An 11,143-nucleotide genomic window follows, 5' to 3' on the forward strand; every position below is an offset into this window, starting at 1 on the left:
TCATGTCTGTGATCTCATCCTTGACCCCGAACAAACTTTGGTCATCAAATCACATAACTCATAATACAAATCGTCATCGAACGTTAAGCGTGCAGACCCTACGGGTTCGAGAACTATGTAGACATGACCGAGACATATCTTCGATCAATAACCAATAGCGGAACCTGGATGATCATATTGGCTCCTACATATTCTACGAAGATCCTTATCGGTCAAACTGCATAACAACATAAGTTGTTCCCTTTGTCATCGATATGTTACTTGCCCGAGATTCGATCATTGGTATCATTATACCTAGTTCAATCTCGTTACCGGCAAGTCTCTTTACTCATTCCGTAATGCATCATACCGTAACTAACTCATTAGTCACATTGCTTGCAAGGCTTATAGTGACGTGCAATACCGAGAGGGACCGGAGATACCTCTCCGACAGTCGGAGTGACAAATTCTAATCTTGATCTATGCCAACTCAACAAATACCATCGGAGACACCTGTAGAGCATATTTATAATCACCCAGTTACATTGTGACGTTTGATAGCACACTAAGTGTTCCTCCGGTATCCGGGAGTTGCATAATCTCATAGTCATATGAACATGTATAAGTCATGAAGAAAGCAATAGCAATAAACTAAATGATCATAGTGCTAAGCTAGTGGGTGGGTCTAGTCCATCACATCATTCTCTAATGATGTGATCATGTTCATCAAATGACAACACATGTCCATGGCTAGGAAACTTAACCATCTTTGATTAACGAGCTAGTCATGTAGAGGCATACTAGGGACACTCTATTTGTCTATGTATTCACACATGTACTAAGTTTCCGGTTAATACAATTCTAGCATGAATAATAAACATTTATCATGATATAAGGAAATATAAATAACAACTTTATTATTGCCTCTAGGGCATATTTCCTTCAGGTGCTACCCGCGCTACTACTACGTCCGGTAGTAGTAGCGTGAATACCACCCGCGCTACTACTAACTAGTAGTAGTGTGGTTCTGGACCCTTGCTACTGCTAACTAATTAGGAAATAAAAAATAAATTCCAGCCATGGTTGCTGCTGCTAGGCGTCATTGTCCTCTTCATCCATGGCCGATGCTGATCCTGGAGGGGATGAAGTCATCCATGGAGATGGTGCTTCCCCATCCAACTCTTCTCCACACCTCTCCTTTGTTGCTGCTACAAAAAAGAGACAAGGATTAGAAGAGGAAGAGAGAGATAGAGAGGAGTAGATGCAGCAACTCACCAGTGGCCGCCCGAGTTGGAGCCGAAACACTAGATGACGCCATGGGTTGAGTCCATCATAGATCTGGACATCATCATGGGCGGCGCTCTGCTGGTTCTTTCTCTCTTTGCAACAGCAGAGGAGGAGGAGGAGGAAGGAGGGGCAGCGGCGGAGGAGGAGGAGGAAGAAGGGGCTACGGTGGAAGAGGAGGTCGCCAGATTTGAGGGAGACGTCGTGGTGCGAGGCCGGCAGTTGCCGTGGAGGAGGAGAGGCACATGTGCAGGAGCGCCATGGAGAAAGAGAGAGGAGGAGAGGGACGGGGGGAGTGATTTGGACGAGGAGATGGGTATTTCAGGGCTATTAAAACCCAGTACTTAGTAGTAGTGCAGGTTTTTACCCCTCGCTACTACTATGGCATGTCCGGGGGGCACGGTAGAGACCGCTTAGTAGTAGAGAGGGGTAAAAACCCGTGCTACTACTATCAACTTAGTAGTAGCGCGGTTTATAACCCTCACTACTATTATGGCATGTCCCGAGGGGGCACGGTAGAGACCACTTAGTAGTAGGGAGGGTTAAAAACCCGCTCTCCTACTATCAACTTAGTAGTAGCGAGGGGTAAAAACCCGCGCTACTAGTAAGTAGCAGTAGCGAGGGTATAAACCCGCGCTACTAGTAAGCGTCTGTGGATAAGCTTTTCCCTAGTAGTGCATTGTTTAGACCTGAATTGGAGCTTATGAGTGTTGTAGGGTCTTAGATTCAGCCAACATGCGCATCCAAATATACGAAGAGAGGAATAATTTGGAGTTTCACCAAATAACCTAGTCAGGGGAGTCTCAAAGTTTATGACTTTGCTTGGCATCCTATTAATTAAATAGGTAGCAGCAATGAAGGCCTCATCCCATAATTTCAAGGGCATGGAGGCTTGACCAAGTAAGGATAGACCAACTTCAACGATGTGATGATGTTTTCGTTCAGCTGACCCATTTTGCTGATGAGCATGAGGGAAAGAAACATGATGGAAAATACCTATTTTGTGAAAAAAGAATTCAACTTTTCGTATTCCCCTCCCAATCTGTTTGGAGAGCTAAGATTTTTCTTTCAAATTGTCTTTCAGCAAGATTTTGAAAGTCATGAATTTTTTGGAAAACTTCAGACTTATGTGTGATAAGGTAAATCCATGTGAATTTAGTGAAATCATCTATGAAACTCACATAGTATTTTTTTCTACCTACAATTTCAATGGCAGGACCCCATACATCAGAAAAGATAAGTTCCAAAGGAAATTTCGATTCACTCATAGATTGAGGATAAGGTAATTGGTGACGTTTGCCTTTTTGACAGGCGTCACGTACAAGTTTATTATCATCATTACTAACACATGGGAGCTTATTTTCACTAATGATCTTCCTAACAACAATGGAAGATGGGTGACCTAAACATCGGTGCCACCAATCCAAAGATGGCTTGGTGACACTTAGCACTTGCTTCTTGACGTTTGTCCCAATGTGTATGACGGGATAGAGACCTCTCCTACCCTAGCCGCGAAGGAGAACCCTCTTCGTTTCCAGATCCTTGACAAGAAAAAAAATGAGGGTGAATTTCAATGAAAGTATCATTATCAGTAGCAAGTTTACTTGCTAAGATCAAACTTTTAGTGGCCTCCGGAACATGAAGAACAGTATTTAGATGAAGATCACGATTTGGGGTAGAAATGGTTGTATGACCAATATGATTAATAGACATACCTGATCCATTTGCAGTGTGAATTTTCTCATTGTTGGTGTACCTCCCCCGGACCGTGAGCTTCTCCAAGTCACCAGTGATATGGTCAGTTTCTTGCACCACTGTCCATATACCAGTTAGTATCTACGTCGTATTGGGGAGCACCAATGTTCGTCGAGCGCTCTTCTTCCCCCCCCCCCCAGGTAGGAGGAGTCATAGTGCTTCCAGCACTTCCACGCCATGTGCCCAACTTTGCCACATATTTGGCACGTTGGTTTGCCGGGGGAGTTGTTGTTGAAGCCGCCGTCGTTTCCTCCTGCGTTGCCACGGTCGCCCCTACCGTTGGGCTTGTTGTTGAAGTTCCGGGCGCGGTCACCACTGCCACTGCTGTCTTGTTTGTTATTGAAGACGCGGCCGTGGTCACGACCACCGCTGCTATTGTCGTTTTGCTTGTTGAAGCACCCGCGTGTTGCAGCGTTTGCAGAGGACTGAGAGCCCCCCGCCCCGCGCGCGAAGATTCATGCAAGTCTCGAAGCTCAAAAGTTGCGAGTACAGCTCCAGGACAGTAACAGGTTCAACCTGTGAGCACATGGCGGACACCACGAGATCGAACTCGTCCTCCAGTCTGGCGAGGATGTGGGAGACCACATCTTCCTTGTCCACCTTTTTTCCTGAGGCAATCAACTCATCACAAAGGGTTCTGATCTTATCAATGTACTATGTAATGGTGGAGTTGCCCTTCTGAAGATTCGCCGATGCGACTCTGACGTCGACAGACCGCGCTCGGGTATGCAAGGTGAGCATCCCTTGCACGGTGTTCCATAGCTTTGTTGCGGTGTGGCAAGTTGCCACTTGGATGGCCATCTCAGGTGGTAGCATGGTCAGCAGGTAGGAGAAAACCTGGTGATCCCGAGCGTACCATGTGCTGAACTCCAGGTTGGGGACCTTCGACTTGGTCTGGCCATCGTCGCTAGTGACCTCGATCATCATGGGCGGCACCACCTGCTGCAGATCGAGGAAGCCTGCCATCTGCGGCCCCCTGATGGCAGAGATGATGGTGGCACGCGAGAGTTCTTCGTTCCCTATCGAAAGCTTCTCGGTGGCGATGTGTGCAAAAGGAGATGACGGGAATGAATTTGCGGATGAGCTCGCCATGGACGAATCCGAGGTAGGCTCTCATTACCATGTAAAAACTAGCGAGGTTTTGGTGTGAAGCTTATGCCTTTGGCAGGGATGCATGCGTGTTTATATCATCGACAGAGGTACAAGATCGGCAGGTGGTTTTGGGTTTGGCCCCTAATCCAAACTATACAAGGGATCGGTCCTACTAGCTAACCACCTACCTTGGTTTACAAGTAAACACACACACACACACGCACACACACACACAATTACAATCGTAACAATGTCACGTTACACAACTTAAGCCTATCGTTTAACAATGTTTTCTTTCCATTTGTGTGAGGTGTAATGGCCCTCTGCATACTTTGTTATTCCCCTTTTTTTAATGAGATGAGGCAAAGCTTTTGCCTCCGTTCCAAAAAAAGGATACCATAAAAAAGGTCCATTCTCTTCACTGATTTACGAGAAGATGTCCTTCTCATATACCGCCCGAAACTTTCGTGTGCGGTATGTCGGAAAGAAGCTTTAGGACATTCTCAAGATCCATGCTTGCCACTGCTTGTTGAAGCTCTGATGGGGGAAAGAAGCTGCAAACGCAGTCTGGCGAAGCTGCATCCTATTTCGTCGGTTGTGATGTGACCGCGGGCACCATGGCCATGTCCGCACCATCATGGCACCGCGAGCTAGATGGTGCAGGGTGTTGCATGCTTGGACCGTGGTGGTTTCGTGGAACCAGCATCGCGGCGTGCTAAAACAGTGACAATTTTTGCTACGTCCAATAATGACAAAGCTACGACCCACAACGACATAGACGTTTTTTGCTGCAGCCGTTGTCGACTTTTTCTACGACCGGCGAGAAAATTTGCTACATCCATTAATGGTGGAGATGTGACCCGAGACGGCGGCGACAATGTTTTCTTCTTTAATCGTTGCTGTTTTTGCTACCATCGTAGATGTTTTTTGCTACATCCATTAGATGGCATTGATTGGGCGTCCGTCATTCACGCAACCTCGGGCAGCGAGCATCGACGGTGGGAAAAATATTCAACCGGTGTGGAAAAAAGTTTCAACTCGTGTGAGAAAAGACTTCAACTGCGCGTGAGCGACAACGGTGAGAGTTGCGGCTGGCGGCACGATGGTGTTGTCACGGAGGTGATACGATGGCGATGGCTCGGTGCTGCAAAGATAGAGACGTTGGGTGTTTTGCTAGGATGGCGGCGGCGGCCGTCCTGCTGAAGCCGGTGAGGACAGGTGATGCAATGGCGACCAACCGGCAGTGAGGCAAGCGGGCGAGGACGGCCACTGAGCTAGCTGACGTTTGCGGAGGATCACTTGCGCCATGGCTTTTCCTTCCTTTTCTTAACGAAACGGTTAGGGAAAGGAAGACGATCACACGGCCGTAACTACCCAAATTGTATAGGTGTGTGGTGCGGCCAACTGAAATTTCGTGCAGCGCGCCAATGACTAGTACTACCCAAAAATATAAGGACGTGGCTAGCCAGCGCTCGGGCGCTCGTTCATGTGATCCAGCGCCATACCGTATATATATCTAAATATAATAGATTGTTCTGCACACTTTCAAAAAAAGGAAGTTTGTCACCACCTTTCCACGTACCCACGTGACACTGTTACATTACCAAAGAAATCAGCTCAGACCTTGTCCCTGCGTGCATTTATTTGGAGTTCAAAAATCTTAAAAGCCATAACTTTTGAATCAAGCATCGAAATACAATTCTGTTTTCACCGTTGGGTTTCTGACGACGAGTTCTTCAAAACTAGATCCCTTATGGATAGGTTTCGACAAACTTTTTTTTGAGGGCAACTTCGGGTGTGATGGAGGCAACTATAGTGCTATAGGGAAGCAACTTCATATTTTTAGCATAATAGGACTAGCTATTAGTTTGGTTTGCGTAAAATAAATAAGAAAATCACACAAAACATAAGCCACGTTTAGTTACCTAGATTCACCACCAAGTTGCCTATCATAACTAGCAATAACAGACACAAGAGCATCAGCTAGACGACTTCACAGTCGTATATGCAATTTAGGAACACGACATATGAGCATGAATAATAGGCAACTTAGAAGTACTAGTGAGGAATTTAGAAGAATGTTACATAAAACTAACTAGGACCCAGAATGTAGTGAAGTTGCTTATTTTTAGCACTAAAGTTGCTTCTAATATAAGGAAAGTTGCTTACAAAGATGATGTGATTTTATCTACCTCTTTTTGAAGTTGTTCTCTATTACTAGTTAGTTGCTTATTGTTATTAATTAGTTATTTTTAATGGAGCAAAGTTGCCTCAATTTAGAACTAAACTTGTCTCATCTAGCATTAAAGTTGCTTTTAGAAAAAAAAAATCACCGAAACATATTCATGTGGGGTTTAGTTATAAAGAGCTCGTCGCGACCTGGCTAGCCAACACTAGCACAATACCTTTGGCGGGCAAACTCCCCCAAAAAAGGAAAGCACATGGTTCTCATAGCATCCATCCCAACATAGTTTTAAACTTTGGAATCATGATAGATAACTTAAATCTCACAAAAAAATCAATATTGTAGGCAACTTAGGTCCCTTGATGGACAACTTCCATAGTATTGTAGGCAATTGAGGATCACTCGCAGGAAATTTGTAGCATCGTAGACAACATAGTTTTTAAGGTAGACAACTTAGAAGCAATGTTAGAAATATTTGCCCTTTATGGTAGGCAACTTTTACCGTATTATAGACAACTAAGCTATCTACTTAGCCACTATGATAACCACCTATTACACTACTGCACACAGCTAATTGGGATGCTACTAGGCGAATTCACCTATACACATGATGGAATTCATATAGCATCAAAGTTGCTCATGTTTAGCACTAAAGCTGCCTCATCTAGCATCAAAGTTGCTTTTGAAAAAACACATCAGAACATATACATATGAGATCTAGTTTCGACAAGCTCGTCGCGAGGAACCCAACGGTGAAAACGGTTCTTCATTCTGACACTCAGTTCAAAAATTGAAACTAAATAAATAGATGAGGGTAGCACATGCATGCACACTAGCGTTAGTTATTTACATGCACGTGGGCGCGGTCTTCACACACTATCACCGTCTGCTCTCTTAAATAAACCTATGTGTTAGCACGTGCATGCATCGGACGGCTCTGATCCATGCGCTCGGGAGCTCCAATTAGTGCAGCTTCACTAATAAGTATTTAGGAAAATATAATCAATCAATGAGATCACAATCTTGCTACAGAGATACCATCAGCGAAATTACAATCTCAGTTATACGTGAATGTGATGGTTACTTTTTAGATTCCCTAAACCAACAAGTGGCAAACCCCTATTAATTTCCGGCCGGAATGCCTGAGAGTGCCTGAGTGTCCAATCTATGCAATCCATCAGGCGTGTCTCTTTGGGTTAATCACTTATTAGAGATTGATGGATTATGTTTCTGATACCCCTTCCTTCTATAGAATGGAATATATTCTACTATATCCGATATAGTAGGTTGGTGTCTAAATTTGTGTGACTCGTATCCATCTGAGGCAACAACGCTATATGTATAGGACAAATTAGATTCGTAGGAGGGCCGACCCTGAGGGGGGGTAGGGGAACTGAGCTAGGTAAACCCTCTTTCCTCGAAACCTAGGGCTCTCTGGCGGTGATGTCTACTACACAACCTTCTTCTTGTAGACGTTGTTGGGCCTCCAAGTGCAGAGGTTTGTAGGATAGTAGCAAATTTCCCTCAAGTGGATGACCTAAGGTTTATCAATCCGTAGGAGGCATAGGATAAATATGGTCTCTCTCAAGCAACCCTGCAACCAAATAACAAAGAGTCTCTTGTATCCCAACACACCCAATACAATGGTAAATTGTATAGGTGCACTAGTTCGGCGAAGAGATGGTTATACAAGTGGTATCTGGATGGTAGATAAAGGTATTTGTAATCTGAAAATATAAAAACAGTAAGGTAACTAATGATAAAAGTGAGCGTAAACGGTATTGCAATGCGTTGAAACAAGGCCTAGGGTTCATACTTTCGCTAGTGCAAGTTACCTCAACAATACTAACATAATTGGATCACATAACTATCCCTCAACATGCAACAAAGAGTCACTCCAAAGTCACTAATAGCGGAGAACAAACGAAGAGATTATGGTAGGGTACGACACCACCTCAAAGTTATTCTTTCCAATCAATCCGTTGGGCTATTCCTATAAGTGTCACAAACATCCCTAGAGTTCATACTAGAATAACACCTTAAAACACAAATCAATCAAAACCCTAATGTCACCTAGATACTCCAATGTCACCTCAAGTATTCGTGGGTATGATTATACGATATGCATCACACAATCTCATATTCATCTATTCAACCAACACATAGGACCTCAAGGAGTGCCCCAGAGTTTCTACTGGAGAATCACGACGAAAACGTGTGCCAACCCCTATGCATAGGTTCATGGGCGGAACCCGCAAGTTGATCACCAAAATATACATCAAGTGAATCACGTGTTATCCCATTGTCACCATAGATATGCACGGCAAGACATACATCAAGTGTTCTCAAATCTTTAAAGACTCAATCCGATAAGATTACTTGAAAGGGGAAACTCAATCCATTACAAGAGAGTAGAGGGGGAGGAGAAACATAGGATCCAACTATAATAGCAATCCTCGCAATACATCAAGATCGTATCACCTCAAGAACACGAGGGAGAGAGAGAGATCAACACATAGCTACTGGTACATACCCTCAGCCCCGAGGGAGAACTACTCCCTCCTCGTCATGGAGAGCACCGGGATGATGAAGATGGCCACCAAAGAAGGATTGCCCCCTCTGGTAGGGTGCCGGAACGGGTCTAGATTGGTTTTCGGTGGCTACAGAGGCTTCTGGCGGCGGAACTCCCGATCTATTATGCTCTCTGATGTTTTTAGGGTATATGGAGATATATAGGCGGAAGAAGTACGTCAGGGGGGCCACGAGGGGCCCACGAGGGTGGAGGGTGCGCCCTAGGGGGGTGGGCGCGCCCCCTACCTCATGGCTCCCTCGTTTCTTTCCTGACGTGCACTCCAAGTCTATCAGGTTGCTTTCCTTCCAAAAATAAGTTCCGTGAAGTTTTAGGTCAATTGGACTCTCTTGATTTTCCTTTTATGCGATACTCTAAAACAAGGAAAAAATAGAAACTGGCACTGGGCTCTAGGTTAATAGGTTAGTCCCAAAAATCATATAAAATAGCATATAAATGCATATAAAACGTCCAAGGTTGATAATATAATAGCATGGAACAATCAAAAATTATAGATACGTTGGAGACGTATCAGCATCCCCAAGCTTAATTCCTGCTCGTCCTCGAGTAGGTAAATGATAAAAACAGAATTTTTGATGTGGAATGCTACCTAACATATTTATCAATGTAATCTTCTTTATTGTGGCAAAAATATTCAGATCCATAAGATTCAAGACAAAAGTTTAATATTGACATGAAAACAGTAATACTTCAAGCATACTAACAAAGCAAGCATGTCTTCTCAAAATAACATGGGCAAAGAAAGCTATCCCTACAAAATCATATAGTCTGGATATGCTCCATATTCACCACACAATGTATTTAAATCATGCACAACCCCGATGACAAGCCAAGCAATTGTTTCATACTTTTGATGTTCTCAAACTTTTTAAATCTTCACGCAATACATGAGCGTGAGCCATGGACATAGCACTATAGGTGGAATAGAATGGTGGTTGTGGAGGAGACAAAAAGGAGAAGATAGTCTCACATAAACTAGGCGTATCAACGGGCTATGGAGATGTCCATCAATAGATATCAATGTGAGTGAGTAGGGATTGCCATGCAATGGATGCACTAGAGCTATAAGTGTATGAAAGCTCAAAAAGAAACTAAGTGGGTGTGCATCCAACTTGCTTGCTCACAAAGACCTAGGGCATTTTGAGGAAGCCCATTATTGGAATATACAAGCCAAGTTCTATAATGAAAGATTCCCACTAGTATATAAAAGTGACAACATATGAGACTCTCTATCATGAAGATCATGGCGCTACTTTGAAGCACAAGTGTGGTAAAAGGATAGTAGCATTGCCCCTTCTCTCTTTCTCTCATTTTTTATTTATTTATTTGGGCCTTTCTATTTTTTTATGGCCTCTTTTTTTCTTTTTTTATTTGGGATTCTTTGGCCTCTTTTATTTATTTATTTTCGTCCGGAGTCTCATCCCGACTTATGGGGGAATCATAGTCTCCATCATCCTTTCCTCGCTGGGACAATGCTCTAATAATGATGATCATCACACTTTTATTTACTTACAACTCAAGAATTACAACTCGATACTTAGAACAAGATATGACTCTATATGAATGCCTCCGGCGGTGTACCGGGATGTGCAATGATTCATGAGTGACATGTATGAAAGAATTATGAACGGTGGCTTTGCCACAAATACGATGTCAACTACATGATCATGCAAAGCAATATGACAATGATGAAGCGTGTCATAATAAACGGAATGGTGGAAAGTTGCATGGCAATATATCTCGGAATGGCTATGGAAATGCCATAATAGGTAGGTATGGTGGCTGTTTTGAGGAAGTTAAATGGTGGGTTTATGGTACCGGCAAAAGTTGCGCGGTACTAGAGAGGCTAGCAATGGTGGAAGGGTGAGAGTGTGTAAAATCCATGGACTCAACATTGGTCATAAAGAACTCACATACTTATTGCAAAAAATCTATTAGTTATCGAAATGAAGTACTACACGCATGCTCCTAGGGGATAGATTGGTAGGAAAAGACCATCGCTCGTCCCCGACCGCCACTCATAAGGAAGACAATCAATAAATAAATCATACTCCGACTTCATCACATAACGGTTCACCATACGTGCATGCTACGGGAATCACAAGCTTCAACACAAGTATTTCTCAAATTCATAACCACTCAACTAGCGTGACTCTAATATCACCATCTTAATATCTCAAAACAATCATCAAGTATCAAACTTCTCATAGTATTCAATGCACTCTATATGAAAGTTTTTATTATATCCCTCTTGGATG

General features: G+C 43.6%; 1 pseudogene; it reads right to left on the minus strand.

The window, feature by feature from the left end:
* Nucleotides 1-3,482: 3,482 nt before the first annotated feature.
* Nucleotides 3,483-3,621, minus strand: LOC119334886 (annotated as a pseudogene).
* Between the last annotated feature and the right edge of the window lie 7,522 nt (nt 3,622-11,143).

Source organism: Triticum dicoccoides, chromosome 7A (assembly GCF_002162155.2).
Source record: "Triticum dicoccoides isolate Atlit2015 ecotype Zavitan chromosome 7A, WEW_v2.0, whole genome shotgun sequence".
NCBI lineage: Eukaryota > Viridiplantae > Streptophyta > Magnoliopsida > Poales > Poaceae > Triticum > Triticum dicoccoides.